General features: G+C 40.6%; 1 protein-coding gene across 2 annotated transcripts in view; it reads left to right on the forward strand.

The window, feature by feature from the left end:
• TRAF3 (TNF receptor associated factor 3) overlaps positions 1–23,167 on the forward strand; it is a 90,632-nt gene that overhangs the window by 3,952 nt on the left and 63,513 nt on the right. For both annotated transcript variants that reach the window (XM_019552542.1, XM_019552543.1), the window contains exon 2: positions 13,552–13,699. The gene's annotated coding sequence lies outside the window, so the exon portion shown is untranslated. The remainder of the gene's footprint in view (positions 1–13,551; positions 13,700–23,167) is intronic.

Genomic DNA, 23,167 nt, shown 5'->3' on the forward strand with positions numbered 1-23,167 from the left:
AAAAAAAAAAGAGGGGGAAGTTCATTCTATCTTTTGAAACTTGGCCAAAGGAAGAGGTGTTGCTGGTTGGTGGCACTTTTTATCCAGAAGCACGGTGGTTAAAGTAGTGTCCCAGTGTGTGGACAATCAATTTAGTGTCTCATAACTCGTGTTTTCTGCTTATTGTTAGTCTCTTGTTGAGGGCACTTTTTGCATTGTCTAACCTAAGTTTAATTGGAATGAGGGAGCAAGAGTGAGTTGATTTCTTTAGTTAAGTGGTTAGCGTAGGCCCATGAAAGGGGGAACACTTGTGCTTCAGTCCCACACCTCCAGTGACTGTTTATGCATTGTGTGGTGGATCTTAAGAGGGACGATTGGCTTTGGCATTGAGAGAGACTGAGATACTCCTGGACATGTGGAATTTTGGTGACTGGAAAAATGTAATGTTAAAAACTTGGGTCCTTTAGGGTTGGTTACCAGTTTAGTGGGAGTTTTACGGATCATAGCTTTGGATTTGGTTGCATAAATCCTGCCTAAGTTCTTTTGTAGGTCTTGACCTTGGTCTTCCTGTATCCTATTTCCTGTGTTGTAGGCAAGCTGAAGACATAAAAAAACTGTGAGGTGCTCCGATACTATGGGGGCTGTGTATATGCCTACCACAGAGGGAGCTTCTCTCTAATTCAGTTCATTCATAGAGACAGCCTGCCACTTTTTGTAATGGTACTATACCAGTCTACCTCTGAATTGTAAACCCTTTGGGACAGGAAACCTGATCTGTGCTTCGCACCTCTTTCATTGTTCATGGCGTGCTATGGAATGTTTAACTGTTTGTGTAATACCGTTTGCCAAAATGCTAGCTGTTTTGGTTCTTAAATTGCAGATCTTGACTCTTTGGGGGGAGAATGTTCTAGAGCCAGAACACATTTTCATTTCCTATTATGAAACATTCTGAAAATGCATAATAAAGTTTGGTCATTGTGCATGCGCATCCATTTGCATGAGGACTTGAGGTAGTTAAAATGCAATTATGTTATAATAGATTTTTTTAAACTTTAGCTTTTTAGATCATTTTCTGTCCCTTTGCCACTGAAGGAATTCCTGTAGGTTCTCTTGCATGATGGGACTTCTGAGCCTTCACCTCCTGTTCTGCAACCCTATGGTTAAGACTCGCTTTTAAGTCTATGTTTTAGTTAAAGGCTAATGAAATATTATTATTAGTTTTAATCCCTTTGAATGTAAAGGCATATCCCAGAATGTTGCCTAATTTCCAAACAAAGAAGATATGGCAGAAATTAAAGCATGCTGAGGACAACAAGATATGAGAACAAGATCAAAAGAAGACTGGATGCACACCTTTCTGGGGTTATTTGACCCCCCCCAGTCTTTCCTGCCTAGAGCAGGGGGGCTGGACCTGATAGTCTCACAAGGTGCCTTCCAGCCTAAAACTTCTGTGGATCTGTGAACTATTCTAAATAACGTCTCTTCAGCTCTTCAGATACAGTAGTATTCTACAAGTAGCTCCCTTATCTCACTCTCCTCCCTTAAATTTTAATTTGGTCAAACAATATAAATGCTGTTAACTTCCATCTTGGTTCCTACAGCTGTTTAAACAGCTTTTGCTACTTTTCTCAGAATTGCCTATAATCAATCAACCTCTCTTTTGGTTTTAACTGCTGAATGTAGCAATCTTGGAATGCCCTTATTTCTGCTGTCTAAAAAAGCGACTTACTTTCTAGAAAATGACTTTTTTTTTTTTTTTTTTTGCATTGTTGCCTTGCTGTGTTAACTGTTTATATATAGCACCAATTGCTTGCTGTCTGTTGTCATTTCTGTACGCTGTTTGTTTCTGTATGTTGGGTTATTTTTCTCCAGATACATATTTACTTTTTTTCTGCTGAGATCTCTAACCTTTAGGCCCTTTTTCCTCTGGTATTCTCTCTGTCTGTCTGTTGGGTGTCATTTTCAAAGTTAATTAATATGGTCCTAACTTCTTTAGATCATTAAAGATGTAAATACAGTCTGATCCAAATCAGGTCCTGCTCATCCATTGGTCCTCTCTCTCTAAACACACAATTCACTGTTTTTCCTATGCTTTCTTACCTGTCTTTTATCTTCCCTCCAAGCCCCCCCACTCTTTCTACATTTATTCCAAGGAGCAATATGTTTTTTGCTAATACTGGTGCTACATCTGCTTTGACTGAAACTAATTACAGTTACAAATCTTGGGAGTCTGTACACAAACTGGGAGCAGACTTGATTAATTGAGTCTGCTGAAGTGTGATAATTACTAGGGGTGTGTGAAGCGGGCCGTATTAGATTTGGATGCAGCCCGATTTGGGGGGACAGTGATTTGATTATTTGATTTGGATCACTGTTCGATTCGATTTGGCTGGTGCCGAATCTGAAGATTTGATGCTGATTCGGAGAATCATCATTTTGGACATAGCAAAAACATTTAAAGCTGTGTCTATGTACCTCAAGGTATCAGGTGTGGCTTGTGAGCGCTGAGATGATGGGGAGGATGGAGCGTTCCACAGGAATACTTCCGGGTCTACTGCTGAGCGTGTGGGAGCCTTCTCCCCACCCCCCCCCCGGCTCGGCGATTGACTGTGGGGGACCCTGGGTGCCCACCCAGCCCCAGGAGGCACAGTGTCAAGACACTTTTTGAAGGTTGGCAGGCTGGGTGACTGTACCGCTTTTGGGGAAAACTTTTCCAAGCCCTCGGTATTCAACTTGTAAAGTTTTTCCTTATGTCTAATCTGAAGTGATCTTCAGTTAGTTTGTGCCCATTGTTTCTTGTCTTCCCCTTGGGTGCCTTGGTGAACAGATGCTCCCTTGGGCCATGAGGTATGCCCCTAATATACTTACAGGCTGCCACCGAGTCCTCTCTGAGTCTTCTCCAGGCTGAATAATCCCAAGTCTTTCAGCCTTTCCTCATATGACCTGCTCTCCAGACCTTTAATCTTGCATGTGGCCCTCGTTTGGACTCTCTCAGGCTTCTCCACATCCTTCCTGAAGTGTGGCACCCAGAACTGGACGCAGTACTCCAGCTACACTCTCACCAAGGCCAAGTAGAGAGAGTACGACATGCTTAGTCTTGCCCAAGATGCATCAGTAGATGCATCCCAATGTTTGATTCTCTCTGCCAGCTATGGCATCGCGTTGGTGGCTCATGTTCATTTTGTGGTCTATCATGACACCTAGGTCTCTTTCAGTTGTACTGGCAAACATAGCATGTTTGCATTTGATTGATAGATTGGGGTGTGGAAAAGTAATCGGCTACCTAAGTAGCTGAAGGTGATAGCATCTTCCAGCTTGCATCTCTCAGTCTTGTAACTACATGTTGCAGCATCGGCATCCCACTAGTCTTGTATATGAGATGTGTTTTGTAGGGTTCCCTTAAGAAAAAAAATTCAGTTTGGTTTAAATAAAATGCCTTCCTCCAAAAAACCCCCAAAAAACCCAAAACCCCAAGGGTGTGATGCAGCTCCCATTGAAGTTACCAGCGGAAGAACTGTTGTTGACTTCAATGGGAGTTGGATCATGACTTTAGCTAGAGAATGTGAATATACTAAACTTCTGCTCAACAAGAATTTGAATGGTAAAAATCCCCTGGTTCTTACTGCAGATGCAGATTTACCATAGAAATGCCAGTAGATCCTTTACCATAATTCTGCTGGTGGCAGTTGCTGCCATGCTGCCGTTACCATTTGGCAGTTGTTTCATCTGTGCTATAGCAACATTTTGAGATATTTTGACATTTTCTTTTGGAACATATGCAGAAAAGTGCCCTTGGCAATCTCTATGATAAACTTGCTTTATTTTCCTAATCAGCTTCTTTAGTTAATCACACATTGTAATTTATGTCAGCTGTTCTGTGATATCTGGGACTTAGACCCATAAATTCCCCCTGTCTGGTTGTTTCCTTTTTGCAGATGTCTGAAACCTTCACTTTCATTTTGAAAAGATCTGTTGGTATCTTTAACTTCCAGTATTTTTGTTGAGAATTCCTGAGGAAGTTTCTAGGACTCTTATTCATCCTAAGGTGGGGTTTTTTATGTTTTTGTTTGCATTTTTCCGAAAAGGCATGTTATGTTCTTGCCAGTTTCTTTGAAGGAACAGTAGTTTAGAGAGCTATGAACAGTGGTTCTCAACCTTTTCAGGGTCATGGCACCCCATCGCCCCCTTCTTTTTTTAAATGCGGCTGCACCCCGGCTGAGATGCACTGTTAATGCCATCTCAGCTTACCTGGGTGCGTCTTAGCTGGGCTCTGCTGCCAGGAAGGGCTGTGCAAATGCAATGATACTGCCCCCACTGCACAGCCAAAGGGCGATAATGCAGGAGTGCACTTACATGATAGAGCTCTGATCAGCCTAAAGGAGGCAAGAGATGTCTTGTGCTGTGCAGCTGTTGTTGGTTAGGCATCCCCAGTGCTTCTCCTGGAAATAGAAGTGGACGAGACAGTTTTACTTCACCTGTTTCCAGGAGGAACATAGGGAGATGGCTGGTCCAGGAGCAGCTGCACAGCATGAGACATCCTTGCTGCCTGCTGCAGGCTGATTAGAGAATTGTAATGCAGGGAGGGCACACAGGGCAGTTTTACCTGGCTGCTGCCACTGAGACATTTTGAGCAATACCTGTGGCATCCCAAGTGAGAACCACTGCCTAGGAACTAAATTCCTATGAGAATTCCTAAGTGTATTGGTGACTGTACTGAAACCAAATTGGCAAACTACAGTTTGAAAGTAGGCTGAATTTAGCAATAACAAATTCTGGAATGTGTCCATGAATAGAGTTGTTCTTGATTAACTGTGGATGGAAGAACCCTCAAGCCACAATATTAGATATAACAAACAGTAGGGTGGGGAAAAAAGGAGGTAGAATGAAGGGAAAATGTAGTGTTATTGACATTATAATAGGTCAGCTGTGTGCAGTTACATGGTTCAGGTCAGATTTATTTTTAAAAAAAAAATAGCAAACAAATGAGAAGTATTGGAAGTCACAGTCAGCCATCTTATTAAAGGTTGCATTGCTGTTATTGATCTTGTGTGCTGCTGCTGGTCTTCTATTGTTTGTAATGTAGCTGGGGAGAGCAGTTCTAGGTTACAGCTATGAACCCTTTAAAAAAAAAAAAAGAGTGAAAATAAGGCTGCTGGTAAAGACCTCCGTTGCCATGGATAAGATCCAGGTTTGTTGCTGTCTAGATCTCCTGTTCTGATTGTTACTGCTTAAGAGAGAATTTATCCTTCCTGAATGCTTGTGGAAGGAAGGAAGTTTGCTGTATTTTTTAATTTAGGTTTTTCTACATTTTAGACATTGTAAAACAGCTCCAACCAGAACCATATTATTTACCTCTTAGCCAATTAAACTTCCTGTTGTATTTAATAAATCTGCACATGAATATAATGTTTATGAAATATAATCATCAGGTTGTATTCTACATTTCTCCATGGAGAAATGACCTGTCGGGTCTTGCAACTAATCTTTCTTTAATTCATGGTGCATTAAATAAGCTGTATTCAATTTTATCACTTGCTGACACCTCCAAAATATATTTGTCACATACAGAGGGAAAAAATGGTGAGCTCTCCATTAGATGGTGCTGCAGGGATTAAAATACTTGTACAGCATAATGGAAATGGGTCTCTGCTTGGGGTTTTTTTCATAGTGTGTGTTTTATTAAGGATTTTTATTTATTAAAATATTGTTAATAGGTAGACAGACTTGCAAACTATTTGTGTATTATGTTTTGAGAGAGCGTTTCAGTAAGTCAGATGTTGAAAAGATGGTCTGTCTAAAGGGAGGAAAAATATACCAGATGTTTCACACATGGATGATCTTGGGTCTTAGCAGCTGCCTTTCTACTTTGGATTTCATAAGTCAGGGGTGATCAAGGTACAGTCCATGAACCAAATTCAGTCTGTGTTCTGTCCCACAGAGCTCCCTCTGGGGCCAGAAATCAGGTAGTAGGAGATCAATGCTGCAGCTGCCAGATTCCAGTCTTCCTGTGTAGATAATGAGGTTCTGCACTCCACATCTGGCTTCAGCTATCAGCTAAAGTGACTGATGGCCAGTTAATGCTTTTAAAATCACTGTTGTCCTTGTTAGGGTAGAGTGGAGTTTGAAATGTGTTAGCTTGTTGGGAGACCTTTGAAAACATGCTAGGTTTTCAAAGGGTGCTTGTCAAGGAAAAGAGATAGAAATTTGTTGGGATTAGCTCACCCTGGTTGAACCACAGCCTTTCCCACAGTGCAGTTGCAGGTTTCATTCCTTTTCATGCCTTAATTTAGCTCATCAGTCCCCATGGCAAATTAACAGAAGTTTTTTAAAGGGGTAAGTAGAGCTGACACTATTTGTCTTGTAGCTTGGAAGTCTGTTTTAAGAGGTATCTTAAAATGAGCTGATAATACAGCAGTCAGCACAATGGATCTAGCAGCACATAAAGGTTTCCAAGAAGATATCTAACCCGGAGTCTGCCTCAGTTGGGTAACCTGCTAAAAAGTCTGTGTGCATATCTGGAGTTTAACCAGTACACTTCAGCTGATGAAAAACTCCCTGTCTACCTGCAAATCTCAGTCCTGCTTAGTCCAACTGAATTTATTAGCAATAGAGTGGAGCAGTTTCACTTCAACTAACTCCTCCTTTTGGATGGCAGTTGGGTAAAAGAACCAACATTTCTGGCAAACAGTTTCATTTTGAAGAAAGACAAGTACCAAAATCATCAGAGACTGAGGATTACTGTATAGATAGACTACCGTGATAGTAGCTTCCATTTTTGGGAGAGGATATTTGTTACGTAGAGTGAAAAAAGAGGGGTTTACTCAGATGAAAGCAATAAATCGAGAGTTTTTGTCAGTAACTCCAGGGAGGACTGCTGTCTACTTCTTAGAACTGCAGTTGTCCAGGTGGTATTCAGGAAATGATGCAGTCAACTTGTTGCATTACTACTCAGTCTGATTTTTCTGTTCTTGCGCAAACTCAGAAGCTAGATAAAGAAGTCAACAGAACTCTTGGTAGTAATTTCCTAGTTGAGTGGAATAAAGCCTAGGAAAAAAATCCTGGCACTAGTAGAGGGCTGCTTTCCAGCCACAGGCAGAGTTAGAATATTCACTTTTTGATCACAAGGTGCAGTTAATTCTTCGTGGAATTCAATCAGGTTTATGAAGCAAGGCGCTAGGGCAGGAGGTGGTTTTCTGCCTGACAGATCTGGTCATCTTTAGTGAAGAAGAATGAACTTAATTTACAATAAGTGCAAAAAGGAGCTTCTAGGCAAATTGGGTTAATAGAGAGCCTGCAAAAAAGAGGAGACTAAAAGAGCTTGCTTGGTTTGTTTATCTCTTGATTTATTTAGCAACATGCTTGGTTTGTTTAGCAAAATGAAGGCTGAGAGGTGATCCTATTTCTGCCTAGGTATATACTGTGGAGTAAACATCAGGGGACGTGAAAAACAATAGTAACCCAAGAATGAATGACTTTCAACCCCCCTTCAGTAAATTTAGCCTGGAAGTTAGGAAAAGTTTGCTGACCCTCAGAGGAGTGACATTTTGGAACAACTTCCCAATAGGTGGAGTGGAGCAAGAAAACCAACCAGTTTTGAGATGAAGTTTAAATCTCTATAAAAGGGGTATGTGGTGTCATTGTGTCTGACAGCAGGGAATTAGATGTGATGACTCAGGATCCCTTTGAGTCCTCACACTAAACTAAATGATCTGAAAGTGTAGTTGCTGCTTAACTTTAGATGGTTCGTATGCTTCTTTTTCTTGATCATCTTCCCTATTCAGATCTGCATCTTACCCGTAAAATTGTTTAAATGTCAGCTATATGTTGATGTCATCCTATTGTACCTCTTCATACCATCCTTCATTTATCAGAATCAGAATTGAGTTTCAAGGATAAAGACAAGATGTTTGCAATTCTACCGGGCAGGAAGGAATATTAGAAGTAATCGGTATGTGAGCATCTTAGACCTTTTTCAGTTGTGGACCATTAAAAAATTTCAAATGGAGATGTGGACCCCTTTGAATTGTAAGTGTGGGTAGTTACATACTTTTGATTGATCATGGTCATCTTTCACAGACTGCTTGCATATAGTCTATGGACCCCCAGGGTCCATAGACTACAGGTTGAAAACCACTGTTTTAGACAAAGAGCGTGGATCCTAGCACTGTCATGGTGGGCAGGCTGAGGTGCAGGAGCAGCAGTGCTTCTGGATTTTCTACTGCCAGGTGCTTGAAGACAAAAAGTAGCAAAAAGTGCTCATTTACTTCCCTCTAACTTTCATCTGGTTTAAGGCCTATTCCGATCTTGAGAGACTGAGACTTGGCCATAACACAAATGAACTTGTGATGTTCAGGATTTGTTATGGCATTGCACAGGACTTGAAGTTCCTTCAGTGTATTTCCAACTGGTACAACAGCTGATGGCATTCCTGTGCTCCACATGGAAACAGCATTTTTCCATTCAAGTGCTCCAGACTACTGGCTACTTGTCACATGCTGAATCCACTTCAAGCTCCCATTCTTGAACCTCTTGAACTTATTGGGCTTTTGAGTGTTGTAGAAGCAGTGTCACATTCCACAACCAAGAACAGAAAAAGACCAAGTACTAGTCCTGAGCGTCAGGGCCCAGTTGTGTTTGTGTCTCCTTTTTAGTCCGAGGGCACCTCTGAGGTATCAGACCTCATGCTCGTACCTGTGCTGGGGCAGCAGTCTGCCGTTCTCCCCTTCTCAGAGCAGGCTCATGGCTAAAATGCCCTGTGTATGAACAGAATTTATCTAGCAGGTTCAATTGGATTTGGCACATGCAGTGTGGTTCTCTTTGAAAGTCTGAGTCCCATAATGTATGCAACAGCAAGTAGCACAGGGGCGGGCAATTACTTCAGGCAGAAGGCCGCTTACTGAGTTTTGGCAAGCCATCGGGGGTCGCATGACAGGCAGCCAGGGGCAGATAATTTTTTACATTTTTTTAGGGGCCCCGCAGACTGGATGGAATGGCCTGGCAGGCTGCATCTGGCTCACGGGCTGCCTTTTGCCCACCCCTGAAGTAGCATCAGTCAGTCCCCCATAAAAAGCTCTAAGGAGCTAACTCTCTTCTCCCTGGGTAGATTTGCTCTTTAAACTGCTGCTGTTCTTTTGATCTTCTGGTTCCTAGGCCTTTTCCTGAAATGAGATTTTCTTTTTACACAGACATGCTTGTCTTGGATTACTTTGTTTCCTACCTGATGATTTATCTTCACTGGGGCTACAAGGAAAGCAAATACGATCATATAATAAGCACCTTTATAAGCAGGCTATCTTACAGACCATCTCAATGTCCATTACACTGAGATGATCAGGAATATTTTGGTAGTTCATGTAAGGCTCCTCAGATCTGGAGACCAGACTTCTCAGTGGCTGGTTCATGGCTTTGGAACATGCTTCTACAAAAACCAAAAATGAACAAAAGTCTTGGTGCTTTCAGGATACTATGCAATATGTGTCCATGGTGGTGATACTAAACAGCAATAACAACAACAAACAAAACAAAAAACCACCAAGAGCTGTTCCCCCTTCTTTTGGGAATTAACAGTGGATATAATCTACATTAGACTTGTTTATGTAAATTTGTAAGGCACTGCAAGATACTGTATGATATTATCAGGTACTACAAGTGGCAAAGGTGGCATGAATACATAAGCTAATGCTTGGTGCACTGAGAAAATAGCCCCAGGAATGTGATGCATCTTAAATTCCACAGCTGGGAATTGTAAGGTCAAGCTCTGCCATCAGATACATATACTGAAGTCCAAGTAGTTCTCCAAAGGATCTGGAAATGTTCACTTTAAATACGAATATTCCTACTGCTCATTTAAGTCTATCAGGTTTCAAGAATATTGCCTGCTCTATTATCCAGAAGTCTCAATGCAAGATTACATGCATACTCTCTGGGAATCCTGATGGACCACTGGATTTTCCTTCCTCAAGCACTAGTGTATCTGGATGCTGAAAGGGGTGGGGGAGCCTTCCTTCCCATTACAGGAGAACCAAACATTGTGACATTTTTGATTTCTTCCTTTCTCCACTCTCACTACATGGGCTAGATTGGGTGTTGAAATGTTGAGCGTGTTAACATCTTTGCTCTTCCCCATCTCTCAGCTTTCTGTTCCCAGATAGGGGGTTTGCTGTTCATCTTCCTTGCTTTTATTCATCCTGCCTTGCTTCCCTTTTCTGTCTTTGGCTTCTTGTTTCTCATAGTTTTCCAGAGCAGCTGAGGGATAAATCTGAACAGATCCTTGTGAGTTTAACTCCTGACTCAGGCTTCTGAGTAACAGCATTGAAAACTGATCAGATTGGATGGCACATTTTAACCATGCCTGCTCTTATTATAAAAGCACTAAGTTGCTTGGATTTATTTTGAATACAATTGTAAAGCAAAGAAGGCCAAACTGATGTCAATTTTTCATCCATTTTTACTCTTCACAAGTTCTTTATGTTTTATTAATAAGCTGCCTTCCTTTTCTAAAATTCCTTTCCCATTTTTGTTCTGTTAGCTGTTATTTCCTGTGTTTGTGATGTGCTTTTTCTACCCATGCTGTATTCTGGGGCAAGAACTACTGGCTTCACAAAACCAAAGATTTCCAGTTCCCACACTGACTTGGGAAGAACCAGGCTTGTATCTCGTAGCTGAAGGGCAGCTATTGCCTTCATGGGCACCCTTTGGTAACTAATAAACTACTGTTGTATTGACAACACATTTCTCAAAAGGCATAAGAGATGTATAGCCTGCTAGTTCACTGAAAAAAAAAATATCCTGGAAGCTCTGTAGATTGGTGCTGATATAGCAAGCAGAGACACAGTGAGGTATCTTAGAATTAAGAGGAAGTGTGCTTTATTGTGGGTAGTAAGTAATCTAGGTGGGGGCAGAGAGAGACGGTAATTGGTTATCCCCAGAGAAATGAGGAGAGCTACAGTCTATTTATACAACTGTTAGACAATTTGGGGTCTTACAGGAGAGGCAGTTTTGGTCCTGGTAGAGGAACGTTGAGTTCTAGTAATGCCTCCGTGATTTCCCAGCCAGGCCTGCTCTGTAGTTCTACCCCCAAATACCATCGCAAAGATAAAATGTTGCCTTCTTTATAGTGAGCAGGGAGGCATTCTTGGGTTTCTTCAGTTGAGAAAGCAGCTTAAGGTTTTCCTTCAGGTTACAGACCTACAAAATGGTGGGGGTCTCTGCTTTTTCAGAGCGGAGAAGACCCTGTGCGGAGGAACTCTTATCAGGTAGACCTGGGGTGACTCTTGGAGAAATTGAGTCTTTAGAGGTCCTTGTACAGGTTGCACCAAAGTGGCCTTCAAAGTGAATCTAATTGTGATGCACATGAATGCAATTTTCATTACGAAATAGAAATAAGTGGAGACAAGAAAATTCTCAGATTGGAAATTAACAGAGCAAATGGGGTAACTAAGCTCTTATAAAGGGTGAATGGTAGAAATGAGGGGTAAAGAGGAGGGGTAAGAAAGGAGGGGCAAACGAGGGGCACAACATGAAGTTCACTAGGTTCTACAGAACAGGTTTGCTACACCATATATGCAAATAGATGAAGACTAGGAGAACTTGATAAGGTTTAACATGGTTTTGAGGTTGGAACTTCTGAATCTGTTTGTCTAACACTTTCAGGAATCTCAGGAACCACAGGTGCTATTGTAATAGTGGTGGGACTATTTTCTAATTACGCAAACTTTTGGGGGGGTGTTTATGAAAGTATGCACAATAGAATTAAGCTTCATGTGCAAACTTTAGTGTTCAAATTTAGATTTTTGAGACATAATTTTAGATGCATGTTTAGCTGAACTAGTACTGCTTCCTAGTATTTGATCTGCAAAATTATGTCAAACTGTTTTTGCATTTTCTAGCTATGGGTACTGCTATTTAAAAAAAAAAAAAATGTTCACGCACAGGATTTACAAGATTGTATTTATTTTGGTGGCATTAATAAAATAGTGTTCTGAACCAGCAGAGTTCCAAAATGTATAATGTTTGTAGCAGAATAATTTGACATGGGAAGCATTTCTGCTTGTACAAAATTCCATAATGTGGGGTTATATATGAGAATTGAACTCCTAGGGTGCATCCGGATAAGTGCAGTCATGCAGTATGTAGTGCTGCAAACATGTTTGGAGCACCACATACCGCACAGTCCAGTGTTCTCCATGCTTCAAGGGTGTACTACCTGAGTGTGTGCTGTGCTATTTCCCCCCCGCCCCAGGTTTTTTGGACTCTAGATATCCAGGGGTCAAAACAATCTGCAGAAAAAAACAGTGCACGTTTGGGCAGCATGTGGTGCTGAAAAATGGAGCTGGGAAGCTCAGAGCTGTGCTGTGGCTCCTGGCCAGGCTTCGCATGGCGGAATCACTGTGGCTGCAGCCCTGGGAGGTCCCCAGACCCTAGGTAAGGCTGCTGGGGCCAGCAGTCCTTGGCCCAGGCTCTCTTACCCCATCCAGGGCAACTTGCCACGTGCCAAAGTACGTGTGGCTTGGGCATTCCCCAGGGACAAGTAGCTGTGGTGCAAGGTGTGCCGCTGCTATGTGTCCCCAGGGAACCAAATGTCCACACACATCTGGAGGTGCCCTTAGATTTTATTTCGGTACATTTCCATCTTTTTCCCTCTCCCTCTTCCTTGCTAAGTTAGAAATGTAATTGTAAAGATATGGTTGACTTTAAAAAGTATTGAGTACAGATTCCATTTTTCAGGTGGACTTGTTTAGTTTGAGCTATTTTTTTCTCTTTATAGGTATATATTAGTTTAGGTTGTGGGGTTTTTTGTTTTTTGGGGTGGCTGGGGAATAGCCTTTTCAATGTTACCAACTCTTTGTAGCAATTTGTGGCTCTTTTTGACTGCTGTTTATTTCACAGTAAAGTGCAAAGGGAAGAATTAAGATGGTATCACTATGCTATTTGATTATATTGGAAAATCCATTCCACTTGTTTCACTAATACTACTGTTTTACAAGAATAGAAGCGATCATTCACCTACTTCCATTTTCAGCATTTTATTCTGGAAATAGCTGCATCATGCTAGCCAGTATGTGCTGATAGTATTAAAATTACCTGTATTTTCAAAATTTGTATTTTAAGAGCAAATGGAGAAAACATGAATCTTTCCTACTCTGAGTAAGTTGAAGTACAGTTGCTGGTAAAATTAGATCTGCTGTGCTGTGAAATGGAGCATATATCTCAAATGGTTTCTTTTCTTGGTTTTGGTTCAGGTTAACAGAAGTATCTCTACATCTGCAGTTTCTGGAAACTTAACAAGAACATTTTGAACCTTTTGGCCAATACAAATTTTCCCATTATGTAAAACATCTTGCAGAGTAGTTTGACTCACTGAGCAGTGGCAAGCAGAAGTGCCTTCCTGCATGAAGTAGATTTTTACAATGAAGTTTCTAATGAATTGGTAAATTGCTGTATGACCTGTTATTTTGGTATATTTGGTCATGACTTAATACTATTTATCTTTTCTGCCTTTAGGCTTGTTAGAATTGTTTCTGCATATTAAAGGAAGATGCTTAAAACTGACTTTACTTGTTTGTTTCCCAGCAGGAAGACCTGAGTGCTTGTGCTTTAGCTGAATCAAGACCGGCGCTCAGCAGTGGGAGATAATGTATTAATCCATTGGAAGCACAGAGTGAAGTCTCACATATTACTTTGTGGTTTGTGTTGTGAATTGGCTTTTTCATGTAAAAAGGTAGGTACTAACAGAATTCTTTTGATGTGTGTGTGCTGTTTTCTTGTTGTGCATATTTAAGAATCTCATGACAGACAAAACATTTTTGGTAGCTATTGTATTTTGCTGTCTTATTGTTCCACGCACCTTTATGCAATAAAATTATGTTCAGCTTGTTCTGTTTCCTTTTGTATGCTAACTGAAAGCTTTTATCAAGAGTTAACTTAATGTTCATGTTCACACTTTGTTTACTAAGGACAGTGGTCTTAAAACTCAGTAAGCTTCATACTTCTTCCTATTGTTAAGTCATTTTGTAATCTGACCCTGTTTTATTCTCTACCCAAAAAGACCTGAGTATTTAGTAAGTGTATAATCTTCTGCTTGCCTGCATTAACAATTTAACGGTTGTAGGCTATTCCTTTCTGCAAATGAATGGAGATATAGTAGCTTATAAATAATTTCTGAATAAACTGTCTCTGTGTTCTCTCTGCAGCAAGGTAAGTAGGCATCTCATTAAGTAACTGAGGGGGGAAAAATAGATTTTGCAGACACCATTCAGCAGTTTGGTTGTTGGCATCTATGTAATAGCTTCTGTTACTTAAGTAAACTAAGTGGTGGCCAGATTAGAGAACTATGTAATATCCTAGCAAGACTGGAGGAAGAGGAGGTACTTTGAATTTTTGAAGGCAGAACTGTTAGTGACGCTTAGCTCTTTCTGGTCCCAGTTTACTTCTTAGGCAGTTTGAGCGGCCTTTCTTCTAGAGAATCACTGCTCCTATTTGTCTATTATGGCAGCTCTAAAATATGGTTTGACAATAGTAGTGAAACACATGTACCTCTCAACTTCAAATCAGCATCACAGGGAGATGCCTACACATGTTGTACATAGCTGAAAATTTTAGATTATTTGTATAGCCATATGGCACCAGCAGGTAGTGCCCTAGGATGGTGAAATAATTACCTTGCAGTTCCAAAGCATGAGACTTGAGAGCAGATAAGATGCTTAAAACTAGTGGAAGAGCAGAAACACCTTTGTGAAAGTTAAAATAAATACTTTTTCTAAAAAACAAATCTGGCTTGCACTATTTTAAAGTTGCTCTAGCAAAAAAGTGAATTTTTGAAGGGAGAACTTTTTTTTAACATAGAAGCTATTGTTATCTTAATACGCTCAAGGTCCTCCTTCCTGCAGTTAGGAGAGTCCTTTCTATAGACTCATAGGCTGAATGTTATTTAGAGTCCTTGGAAGGTCATGATCTAGATGTGCCACTGGAGGAGGTGGCGTGTGGGAGCAGCCGTGTTAGAACGGTCAGTTCCTTTTTTGCACTTTGTTTTCTAGAGAGTGGGCAGAGGATCCTGGGTTCTTTGCTTAGCAGAATGGAAAGGTATTTGAGAGGGAGTTGGGAATGAAGGTGAGGCCTCCTACAGAATCCTCAAGGTTTTCTTCTCACAATGCTGCTGTGTGCAGTCGGTCGTACATAGATCAGTTTGGAACCTGTTGGTCTCATGTTTTGCCTGGTTGTCTTCTCAATTGCCTATGAATGCCATTAATATAAATGGATTGAAGCATCTGAAGCACTCTCTTGTCTTACCAACTCCTCCTGATGCCAATTATTGGAAAGAATTTTGAACTTCTGTTCCTTCCCATTCATGCAGTTTACTTTTTTTGTTCTTGTTTACTCACCTTATACCATAGATATAGATCAGACGCTTGTAATTTTTTTGGCTGCTTCGCCAAACAGCCAGAAAGGTGTTTGGTTTCTAATTACTGCAGTAGTACCTAGAGCAGTGATTTTTCAACCAGGAGGCCATGCAATCACTGTTAGGTATGCAAACATAATTCACAAGATATACCTAGAGATCTCAAATAAGAATCCATAATGTTAAAAACTTTGTGACCTATTGTGGTCTTTTTGAGTTTCTTATAACAGAAGAATTGCTGTATTCTATAGTGGTAAAAAAAAAGTGAAAACTAACAGCTGTAATTTTCTGAGGGGTCCCTTGAATCTAAAAAGGTTGAGAACCACTGATCCAGAGGACCTGACCAAGACTGGGTCTGCTTTGTGCTAGGATGTATATATGCATGTTGGTTGAGAGGCATGTCTGCACCTTGATGAGCTTGTAGCATAAAGAGACAAGATAAAAGGTTGGAGCAAGAAAGTGTTATCCTCCTTTCACAGATGGGGAGAACGAAGGCATAACGCAGTGCCCAAGGACGTGTGGGAAGTCTGTAGTAGTGCTCATGAGACTCCTGTTCCTTAATCACAGGCCTTTGCTTCTTTTCCGAACGGCTTTCTCCTCTTGCATAACAAGGTGTTGCGGTGTTTGGGCTGCAACCCCTATGGCAGAATATTTGCTTCCAAACAAAATGGTGCTCTTCAGCATTAGACAAAGTTTTCTTTTACACCCTCCTCCCCCTCATCCCCACCTCTGGCACCACAAACCCTCAACTCCCATTTGGGGCCTAAACTGCCTGTAGGCTAGTTTAAATTGTTCTTTGAAAGACATTAAAACTTTAATATGAAAAAAAATTGCTACAGAAATGTTTAAAAAATGTTATTGTATTATTACTTGTTCAGATCTTAAAATAGTGTCTTGGTACTTGGGAATGCAGGCAGTACACAGGTAACATACAGTAGGGTTGTAAGTAGTCTTTTACTTTGGATTTCTTTTTCTTGTTTATATGGGTAAGAAAATGTTTAGTTACATTGGCCACCTTTTATCTGAATATGTGCCTATGCCAGTCCTGTTTCTTCTGTTAAACCCCCCCAAAACCTGCAGTGGTAGTGTAACGCACTGGCCAGGTGTCATATTTTCTTGCATGTGATTGACTAGAGGATAATAGTCTGCTGATTTTTTGCTAGCTAAAGGAGTTATTGCTTTAACTTCGTGCTACTCAGATGTGGCTCTCAAGCCACAAGTGGCTCTTCAACTTCTCACCTGCAGCTCTTTGCAGAAAATATGAGGAGTTGTTTTGTTTTGTTTGGTTGTTACTGCATGCATTAGGCTTGTATTTCCTGCAATCTCAAGTAATGTCAGACGTTAACTAAGATTGCTGTATTTTTTTTCTTTACAACTGCCACGTTTGCCACAAGTCATCTAGGGGTGCAGGAATTGTTATGGCCCTTTGGTTAACGCTGACTGTTCTTGTGGTTTTTCAGCCAGTCAGGACTGCGTGTCTCTTAACTCAAACAGCAGATGTCTGTGCTATGGTGCTGGAAGTTTTCCTTGAAATCTAGTTGACAAATAAGCTTGGGGCTAGTGGGGAGGGAGCATGTATTTGAGTAGTAATGGTAAGATAGACAAGTTGCCAGCTGATCTTATTAACACTCACTTGCTACTGACTTGACCTTGAAAAATCTTTGTTTTAATAGTCTGAAAGCTTGGTAGTAATAAGGACGGACTGCCTTTTTTCCTTGATTGCAGGTGGCTTGCATTATGCATGCTTTTAAAATAACTATCTTGTATGAAAACTGGTGCAAACACATGCACACATTACTTTCCCCTTCAAATTTGATTGCTATTTTGCCACTACAGTCAGTCCTCTGAGAAGTGGGGGGCGAAGGGTAGAGCCTGGAAGGATGAGTAGGAGGATCATGGAGATCCTACTGAGCTGCATGCCTTATTCCTTCCACTCTGTCATTTCTGTTCAGATGTGACTTGAACAAAATTTTCTGTAACTTTTTGTGTTTCTTTCCTGAGTGATTTGTGCTCACTCTCTCTTCCACGTGTAGTCTTCAGAAGGACTGCATTGCAGTAATTAGAAAGGGTTGTTATTAGGATAGAAAACCAAGCTGTGGTAAAACTCCCCTCTTACAATTGTGACCTGAACTCTGGGTTGTGGAGTAGGAGATAATGAATTGATGCCTCCAGGTTCAAAGTTTTGAGGTTTGGCTGTCGACCAAAAAGAACCTGAATACGTCTCTGAAGCATTGCTAATGTGTGCATGCCATGCAGAATATTTATTCAAGATATTGGTGCAACAGGTTTCCATTGATATGAAACTTTTATACTTTATGTTTAACAACACTTTGTTTTTTAATTCTCTGTGCTCAGACAGTGGATAACAAGGTAAAGTACTTCTTGTGTACAATTTTTATAATGGCGATGGAAGCTTTATTATAGCTTTTTATTATAGAACACTATATTTTACTTTTAATTGGTTTGTATTAGCAACAGAATGGATTGTAGCCCATTAAAGGAAGAAAATGTAGGGAACTTATGACGGTGAACTTAATCTTTGACAGTTGTTGCTAGTTATCTTGCATGTACCCTAAAATGTTTTATTTTAATCATTTTTATTTTCATTATCCAAGTGTATGTGGACTTCACAGTTGAATATAACATAATATTTTTGGTTATTTTACTAAGTACATGATAATGAAGAATTCTCAAAGTCTGGAAACATTTTTGGGGTTTTTTTTTTTTTTTTTTTTTTTTAAATCTTCAAAGTCAGTGAGCGGGTCTAAATTTTTCTAGCTAGATGGTTTTTTTTGTTTATTTGCTTTTATGTTTAAGTATGTATAGCTATCTGTGGGCACGTTTACACATCACCGTATGGCAGCGTTGCTCCAGCAGCATGCTTTTGGAAGTACTAAAGCTTGGCGCGGTACAGGTGTTTACTGTGCTGTGCATGTGGCGCACAGTTAAATTTTGCTGCTACATTGCCATAGCTGTGCACTATACCCAGAGAGAGTGTCGCTCTGGCTGTGTAGCTGCTCTGGCTGCGTAGCTGGTGGTCACATGTAGACACATGTGATTGCTATATTGCCATAGCATGCTGTACGGTGAAGTGTAGACGCGCCCTATGTGTCTGACAGCACTACCACAGAATGCTGCTACATAGCTCATTGCTGATAATGGGAGTGTTCAAACTTGGAGGGTTCAGTTTTTACATGAATAAATTGGGGAAAGAAACAAAAACCCTGTGTTAAATCTCTAGTGATACTCTTGAGAATTTAAATGTACAATAGGCACAAAATACGTCTGTGACTCAGAACTTGTCCATGGGATTAAACTGCTCAGAACTGGGATTTCCAGTTGAGATACTGAATTTTGTGTAGGAAAATTCTACCCTGGGCCTGGAAACAAAACTCACATAAGTGCATGTCATCTTACATTTACAGAATGTTGTTTTAAATCTCACTAAATTGGTGTGCTTGGCTATTTTAAAGACATTTTGCTCCCACTGTGAAACTGGTAATGTGTTTCAGATTATTATGCCATGTCTAAGCTAATACATTTATCTGAGTTTGTAATCAGTTACTGACATGGCTGGCAGCAAACAGTCCTGGTCCAAAGACAGGATCATTGATACTGTTTTAGTTGAGGTAACTGTGTATTTCAGTCTGCTGGGGTCCATGAGTGACTTATCCTGTATGACAAAGACCCAAGTTATGAAGGTCACTAATTATTCATATAAGACTCACAGAATGCTGTAGGATTCCTTCAGGCTAACTAATATTTCTTAAAACCTTAATTTCATACTCATTTTGATGAAATTGATTTTCAAACGCAGTGTGTGAAAGGATGCCACATTTCAGTGGGATGGAAAGGTGTTTGTGACTCGCATGAATGATGCCCTTGGGAATAGGAAGGCTTTGAGAAGTAGTGTGTGGCTGCTGATCATGCGCTGTCCTGACCAGCAGCCTTGGCTGCTACATGCCTGTCTTCTTGTAACACTATGTTAGGATGCTCTTTTCTGTGTGTGGCATCCCTTCATCAGTTCTGTGTAACTGCTGTGGTTGGTCCTTCTTCACAGCACTGTGCAGGATGACATCCTGGAATCCATTTCCTGGTAGGCTCTTGGTGCCAGCCTGTCTGTATGTCATCTGGGAACTTCGCTATGGTGGCACTCTGGGATAGCTGCTCAGATTTTCAGAATACACTGACACGTTTAGGCCCTGTAGTAGTAGTGGTAGGTGAAGACAAACACTGTTGACATGTCTGTTGGGGAGGCAGAGGATGCTGAAAGGACATGGCTTAATCATGTATGCTATAATAGTTCACATAGGATGATTACGGCATGGCCACAAAATGCAGCTATCTTTAAAATGTACATAGGTTTTAGGAGACTTCTCTGCTGGGACATGATTGGTATGGCAACTGGTAGTAAGCCTAGCTTGACCAAAGAGCTGGAGAGGTGGGTATGAAAAACAAAAACTAAATGGGAGAGTTACGATGTCAGAAACTTTCCTGTGGGCTTCCTTAACCTTGCACTTAGTGGTTGCAATAATCAAGAGTGGAGGGTGACCACACAGATCTCCATTAAATGAGCTTCCACAAGTTTGGATACTTCATCTGTGTGCTTTGACAGTTTTCTTGCAGGGAATTTTATAGGAAATAATCTGTAGACACAATTACTCTGGTTCCTGTAATCAAGAGCTGAGAATTCCAGATAGCTAGGGGCCAGTACAGGAAAAACATATTTCTTTGAAAATTTTATACCATCTGTATTGATAATAAACATTTTCACTTTTTTTAAATGGAAAGTAAGGGAAACATTCCTCATTTTTTACCTTGTGTGCATGACTGCTGTGTATATTCATCCTCTTTTTTTTCTTTTCTTCATCATTTTTGATTTTATTGAAAAGACATATTTAGCCATTAACAGGGAAACAGAAAACTAGTTTTTGAAGAGAATATGCAGTATCTGCTATTTAGAGTCTGCTTTATCTGATGCATGATGTTTGCTTTTGTTTTAGATTATCAGTTTAAAAAAAAATCTTGACTTCTATTATTTCTCCAGTTACGTTACCCTACCTTTCAAATATCCTGAAAAGCCATGTCAGATCTATGTAAATGAAAGTGATATTAATATTTTTGATATTATTAATGTAAAATGAAAAAAATAAAGGAAAGCTCTAATTATTGGTAAACTTAAAGGGAATGTTTAGAAAGGCTTCAGTGAGCAGTTAAGATCAAATTAAATTTAAATAAAAAAATGGAAATAAAAGCAATCGGGAAAATTTTTCAGATGGAGGGAGAGAAGGTACATGTCTTGAAGATCAATACCCCCATGCAAGTCTGTTTAAAAAATAACGTAAAAACTTTTAAATATAGAATGAATCATTGAATTCATTTTAAAATGGATTCTTTTTAAGGCTGAGTGGATTCTGCCCCAAGATCCGAGGTGGGTATGTGCTGATTTGAGGGAGGAATGAGATCATGAGGGACAGTGCTGAGGAGGAGACTCTCCCCGGGGAGTGGAGAAACTAGCAAGAATTAGAAAAGGATTGGCTGAGACCAATCCCATCAAAGATTGCAGCACTGAGGAGAGCACTGTAATAGTTTGACAGTTGCCATGATATTTCTACTAAGGATATTTAAGGTCAAATGGTTAAAAAGTCTTTTTTACAGTCTTGTTCTTAAGGGGACCCTATGCTGAAGAGAAGTCTTGCAGCTCTAAGCATATATGTAGACTCCCTGGAACTTTGTGTTCATATTACAGTAAAATACTCTGCTTTGAAAAAAAATAAAGGTAATGAGTTTGTGTGATTGGGTCTTGGGGATAACTCTTAGAACTAAGTGATCTTGAATACCGTGTGCAGTATTGGTCTCTACATCTCAAAAGGGGTTGTTAGAATTGGAAAAGGGACAAAGAAGGGCAACCAAAATGATCAGTGGTATGGAGCAGTCAACATACTAGGAGAGAGTATGATGGCCATGACTTGTCAGTTTCAAAAGGAGAAGGCTATGGGGGAGTATGATTGAGGTCTGCAAAATCATAGAACCCTAGAGAGCAGGACTGGAAGGAACTGCCAGAGGTCATTTAGTCCAACTTCCTGTCTGACAAAAGATCATCCCTATCTAAACCATCATATATAAATCAGTAATCTAAACTCTTAGTAAAACTACTGCCAGCTCTGACATGACATAAGACATAACACCCTAACGTGGCACAGACAAAGCAGGGGAACCACAGCGGCTGATGCCCTGGTTGTTAATATACGCTCAAGAGATCCCAGGCAGAGGGCCATGTCCCCCACTGCAGAGGTATGCAAAAATCCCCACAGTCTGTACCAGTCTGTCCATGGGGTAAAATTTCTTCCTGACCCCAAATATGGCGATTTGGTCTGACCTTGAGCAGAGGAGCAAGACCCTCTAGCCAGGAACCTCCAGGTTTAAGTCCCAGTTGGAGAACTGGTATACCCCAGTCAAAATCTCCATCCTTGGCTGCAGCCAACACCCAGTGCCTTCTGAAGGAGGCTTAAAAACAACCTGACACATATAGCAGAAAGTGGGGAGGGGACAACCAGCAAAGCCCAGAAGAATGGAAATACCCATAGTTAGGTTTGGCAGGATTTTTATTGGTAAACGTTGATAAATGTTGATTGTGCATCAAACTTGAAGACCAACAAAAGTATTGCTATTGTTAATGATCAAAATTTATTCAAAGGGGATGCAAAAAAAATGGTGATTGTTGGAGTGTGTGACGACAGGGAGAGCAGTCCTATAGAACTGTGCTGACTGTAGTTTGGACTGCAACTCCCCAAAGGAATAGGAAGTGACAAAGCGGACGAGAGAGCTACGGGTGAGCAGGGCTGGGACTGATGGTAGCTCTGCTGCTCAGCTGGTGGCAATCCTACAGTAGTTACGTTTGTTGTGGCAGATGGTTAAGCTTCACTGTAATAATAGTATACTGTCATTAATAAATTGTGTGGCCCCCACATCCCTAACTTCACACAATCCTGAAAATTTAAATTGATTAAAAAACCAAATAAATGCTTAAAAAAAATCTGTTGACACTTATATATTGAAAAAAGAAATTCTCCAAGCCTACCTGTAGTAGAACATAGGTATTACTATGCCTATATCATCCCCAAACAGGGGCTGTGCAACCTCTTCTTTGAACACCTGCAGTGATGAAGAGTCCAACTTCTCTAGGCAGTCTATTCCACTCTTTCACTTTCTAATGGTGAAGAAGTTTTTCCTGTTACCAAGTCTAAATCTACTATACTGCAACTTTTAGCCATTGGTCCGCATCCTAGTCTGCAGCAAGGTGACTTTCCTCTTCTTTACGGCAGACGTTCAAGTATTTGAAGACTGCTCTCATGTCCTGTCTTATGTCTTTTCTGCAAGCTGAACATGCCTGGCTCCGTTAGCCTCTCGTTGTATGACTTGCTTTCCCAGCCTGTCATCATCTTTGTTACCTGCCTCTGGACCCTCGCTAACTTCTCTACATCCTTTTCAAAATGTGGAGCCCAAAATTGCACACAATTCTTTAGAGGCCTAACCACTGCCAAATAGAGGGACTGTCACTTCCTGCATCGTGCACCTAATGTTTCTATTGATGCATTCTACTCTTCCAAAAAATGACATTTGCCTTTTGTGCAGCTGCATCTTGCTGCAGGCTCACATTGAGACCATGGGCTACCAAGACTTCCAGATTCTTCTCCATAAGCCTGCCATCCAGCCAGGTATCACCCATTTTGTATTTGTCTTTCTTCTTATTCTTCCCAAGGTGTATCACCTTGCACTTGTCTACACTGA

The sequence above is a fragment of the Crocodylus porosus genome, unplaced genomic scaffold (assembly GCF_001723895.1).
Source record: "Crocodylus porosus isolate Cpor-Errol unplaced genomic scaffold, CroPor_comp1, whole genome shotgun sequence".
NCBI classification, from domain to species: Eukaryota; Metazoa; Chordata; order Crocodylia; family Crocodylidae; genus Crocodylus; species Crocodylus porosus.